The sequence below is a fragment of the Panthera uncia genome (assembly GCF_023721935.1).
Source record: "Panthera uncia isolate 11264 chromosome A3 unlocalized genomic scaffold, Puncia_PCG_1.0 HiC_scaffold_11, whole genome shotgun sequence".
NCBI classification, from domain to species: Eukaryota; Metazoa; Chordata; class Mammalia; order Carnivora; family Felidae; genus Panthera; species Panthera uncia.
The window spans coordinates 51630496-51635772 of record NW_026057578.1 but is presented as its reverse complement, the minus strand read 5'-3'; positions in this window follow the sequence as shown (position 1 = coordinate 51635772).

Genomic DNA, 5277 nt, shown 5'->3' with positions numbered 1-5277 from the left:
CAAAAAAAGATTTCTTGGTGAATCTGCCTCCATACCTGTCAGCTTCGATAGCAATTGTTCTTGGGATGGAATAAATGCACAGACCAGTAGAAGGAAAAAGAAGAATTTAACAAAATTCAATTTTTGTGGAATGCATCATGTTTGCAGAAAGAAGGACATACTCTTCAGCCCACTCTGAGATTAATGATACTTAAATTTGATATTAACTTTCATGATCAAAATACTTTTCTGTTCATCACAATTAAACATAATAGAAGTGAAGTTTTATAATTAAACTATAACATATTAATTAATGTTTAACAAGCAGAAAATTACAAACTAGTGAAATATGTTTGAGGCATTTCTCAATTATATTATATAGATTGCATTTTTTCCTTGAGAATGTAATCATCAAATGGGTTTATCAATCTCTACTTGATGAATGGAAATATTTCTTTCTACTCAAGGTTACAGAAAGACAAACAAACCTGTGAAAGGCAGTGAATATGAAATTTACCCAGTGTCAAAATAAATTGTTTGTAGTTTTCTGGTTTAGCTCAATCAAGTAAAGCATCAGAGAAAAAGAACAGTGAATATCTACACACAGGGCAAAAGACTGAACCCAATGTCAGTCAAATGTCCTAGCCTCATAAATATAGAAAATGCTGTTTCCAAACATCAGTTTTTTAAAAAGCTGTCTACTGGGATATTTGAAAAACATCTTCTTGAGAGAATAAATCTGGTGACCTGAGACTGAAGTGATAATGACAGTCATTTTATTTTATTTTTATTTTTATTTAAATTCAAATTAGTTAACATACAATGTAGTCTTGGCTTCAGGAGTGGAACCCAATGATTCATCTCTTACCTATGACACCCAGTGGTCATCCTGAAATGTGCCCTCCTTATACCCATCACCCATTTAACCCATCCCCCCACCCACCTCCCCTCCAGCAGTTTGTTCTCTGTACTTAAGAATCTCTTATGGTTTTCCTCCCTCTTTGTTTTTATCTTATTTTTCCTTCCCTTCCTCTATGTTCTTCTGTTGATGTTTACAATAGTTCTAGTCTGGTCTTAATTTCCTTCAATTCCATTGTAACCTTTAACATGTTGAAAAGGAATATTTATTTAATAAATATTGCCCTTCTTCTTTTATACTTCACCTGGTCTTCAGAACAGAAAAATGTATGGTTATCACATGTTTACATATAAAGAGATTTATTAAATATTTTAAGGTGTTTAGTAGAAATCTGTCATAAACTATAGGAAGAAATATGGAGTGGTTTTTAAAAAGCTGCAGTACTTAGAGTAGGACATACCTGCATCTGAAACATGGACACTCACCAGGTCACAGCCAAGGAGTCTAATCTGAAGGCTTGACTGGGGAAGGATCTGTTTCCAAGCTCTCATTGTCAGAATTAAATTCTTCAAGAGCTATTAGACTAAAGGCCTCCATTCCTCAAGGATTTTTGATCAGATGCTACCCTCAGCTCCTTGAGACATGAATGCCAATATGGCAATAGAGGCAACTAGCAAAACAGAAGTCAAAATCTTGTGTAAGTTAATTACCAAGTGACATCCCATTACTTTTGCTATATTCTGTTAGAAGCAATTCATAAGTTCCCCAAACTCAAGGGACAGGATTTCACAAGGGTGTGATTACCAAACCATTGGAGGTCATCTTAGAGTTGTCCTGCCACAAATGGTTTCCTCCCTTGTGGGATTACTGTGAATATTAACTTATATATCTCATAGTAAGCACGTGGTAAATATTAATGCCTGTTCATTGTCAAGATATTTCTCTCCCTTGTCATTGTACCAGATTAATATATTTTTAAATTTTTTTAATGTTTGTTTATTTTTGAAAGAGAGAGAGAGACAGAGAGACAGCACAAGCAGGGGAGGGTCAGAGAGAAAGGGAGACAGAGAATCTGAAGCAGGCTCCAGGCTCTGAGCTGTCAGCACAGAGCCCAACATGGGGCTTGAACTCACAAGCTGTGAGATCATGACCTGAGCCAAAGTCAGACACTTAACCAACTGAGCCACCCAGGTGCCCCATGTACCCAATTACTTTTGTTGAGGTTCTGCACCACCTACACTATCTCAAACATATAGATTTCCATGAATTATGTTTCATTCATTGTTTCAGTCAATTGTTAAGACTCCTTCCTTAGAGATAACATTTGTCCTGATGCTTTCCCTAGATTGGAAAGGAAGCTTCTTAGTGGAATGGAGAAGAGATGATGGACAGATCATGAATGGAGACAGAAAGAACTAAGAGATTAAAATATTTGGAGGAACAGTAGTCATGCACTGGGGGAGAATATTCTTGGAAGACAGAGGTTGTAAGTAAGAAAGAATACAAAAAAAAGAAAGAAAAAGAAAGAAGAAAGAAAGAAAGAAAGAAGAAAGAAAGAAAGAAGAAAGAAAGAATATAATAAATTTTAAAACCATATCTGGATTTGTGTATAAATCTACCACTTAATAACTGTATTCTTGGGCAATTAATTTTTTAACTTATCTGAGTCTTAATTTCCTCACCTGTAAAAAAGATATACTAGAACTTCTCTAATTTATAGGCATGTTGTAGAGTTCTAATGGATCATCATTGTAAAGGGTTTCATAGTGCTTGGAACATGGAAAACAATAAATTTTGTTATTATCATCATCATTATTACCATTAGTAGTAGTATAAAAAGACAAGATGGGATTAGATTTTAAGGAACCTAAAATGCTGGACTGAGAAAAAATTTGTATTCTTATTCAGAAGATAATTATGAAAACTCTAGGTTTTTCTGAGTGCTTATTGTTAATGTGTTTTAAAAAATCACAACTAGGAGGGGCGCCTGGGTGGCTCAGTCGGTTGAGCGTGCGACTTCGGCTCAGGTCATGATCTCGCAGTCTGTGAGTTTGAGCCCCGCGTCAGGCTCTGTACTGACAGCTCAGAGCCTGGAGCCTGTTTCGGATTCTGTGTCTCCCTCTTTCTCTGACCCTCCCCCATTCTTTCTCTTTCCTTTCTCTGACCCTCCCCCATTCATGCTCTGTCTCTGTCTCAAAATAAATAAATGTTAAAAAAAATAAAAAATAAATAAATGAACATTAAAAAATGAAATATTAGAATATTAAAAAAAATCACAACTATGAGTTCCTGGGTGGCTCAGTCGGTTGAGTGTTTGACGTCGGCTCAGGTCATGATCTATTTGTGAGTTTGAGCCCTGCATCAGGCTCTGTGCTGACAGCTCAGAGCCTGGAGCCTGCTTCGCATTCTGTGTCTCCCTCTCTCTCTGCTCCTCCCCTGCTCACATGCTGTCTCTGTCTCAAAAACAAATAAAGATTAAATTTTAAAAAAAAAATCACAATCTAAAGGAAGTGCAACAATGCTTTTTAATATAAATAGCAAAAATTCAATTCAAAGGAGAATCATCCTTTTTGTTAAAAGGCAGACTGGAGTGGCATTGAGGAACATACAGATATAATATTTGAATTAGGAAATAATTGCCCAGTGGCACAGTTTATGTCCTCTTTTTGTCTTGCTTGTACACCTTTGCGGAAAGTGAAGGAAAACCTAGAAAATGAGATGAAGTGAATCAAATGGTCAATTGAGTCATGCAGAAAAACAAATAAGTAAACAGCAGACTCTCTTTAAGCTGAATCTAAAAAGAATATTTGTTCAAAAACACAAACAAACAAACAAACAAAAACCGCTATGCTCAGGTGTCTCCAGGTTTGTGAATGGTGGCATATGTGAAGATAATGGAAACCAGAAGGTGACAATCCTGAGCAATTTGTCTTGGGCAGCTGCTGTAGAACTATGACCAAAGCAGATAGGGATACTCAGAGGTTGCTCACCTTCTCTTAAGTACTCTATCTGTGTGTTTCTCTTTTTATGTTTTCTAATATGTGCCAGAAAATATTAAGAAAACAAAGTACTCATGCACAAAAATGAGGGCTGATTCTATTTGATTTAGCTTTAAATCCACATAGTCTAAGCAAGTGAGTGATCAACAAAGGCTAACTTTCTTCTGCTATGAGGGAGTACAGAGCTGAGAAATGCTTACAGGTGTGGGGCAATTCTAGTGAAGTAACTTCACAGTACTTAAATTCAGTCAGATCTTTTAAGAGATCTTGAAATAAGATTCTACCATTTGCCTGAAATCCCTTTGCAAAATCATCAAGTGGAAAGCCCATTTCTACTTAAACACACAAAGAGGTAAGAAACTTGCTTTCAAGACAGCCAATTCCATTTTCAGGCAGTTAGGCTATTAAGCAGACCTGCCAGATACTGAGCTGATAACAGCCCACATACAACTTCCACCTCCCTGTTCCTAGTTATGTACTTAAGTTCTGTTATTCTTTGTCATAGTGCAGTGTCTGTGTTCATTTTTCACTGACATCTTCTCTAGGATGTCATCCTTATTTTCTTTATTTACATTTCCATATTTCTTTCATATCATGCATACAAGACGTGCACCTCTGAGAACAAGAAAGAAAGTAGAAAACCTGCCCTGGAAGCTAGCAACTAGGAGCTAGGTTGTCATCTTCCATTATAAATATAAGGAATCCCAACAATAAACAGACAAGGTCACTCTGTGACCATGATGGAAAAAGACAAAAACAAGATCACTTCGTATTTGTGTCTGAACATAAAGACAAGGCTTCTATAGCACCACAAAGTAACCAAACACTCCTCTCTCCCTGCAAACATGAGTGATTATTGTTTTATTTTTTTAATCAAGGACAACTCTAGCCCCACATTATTAATCCAGCTCCTAAATAAGAATTAAGATACCTCAATATTTATAACAGCATCATACATATGGCAAAAAATTAAAAAATTCTATTAAAGGACTAATGAATAAATAAAATGTGGTTTATCCACATAATGAAATAGTAGTCAACCATGAAAGGAATGAAGTATTGATACATGTTGCAACATGGATGAACATTGAAAACATTATTCTAAGTGAAAGAAACCAGACCACAAAAGAACATTCCATTCATATGGAAATCCAGAATAGGGAAATCTATAGATACAGAAAGTAGATTAGTCATTGCTTAGGACCTGGGCAAGATTGAAGTATGAAAATAACTAAGAGTACAGGATTTCTTAAGGGGTGTAATGAAAAGGTCCTAAAGTAGATTGTCATGATGGATGCAAATATCTGCTGTGAAAGTAAATGAAGACAAACCATTAAAACAAAGTCTTGGGGCACCTGGGTGGCTCAGTTAGTTAAGTGTCCAACTTCAGCTCAGGTCATGATTTCATGGTCTGTGAGTTCGAGCCCTGCATCCAGCTCT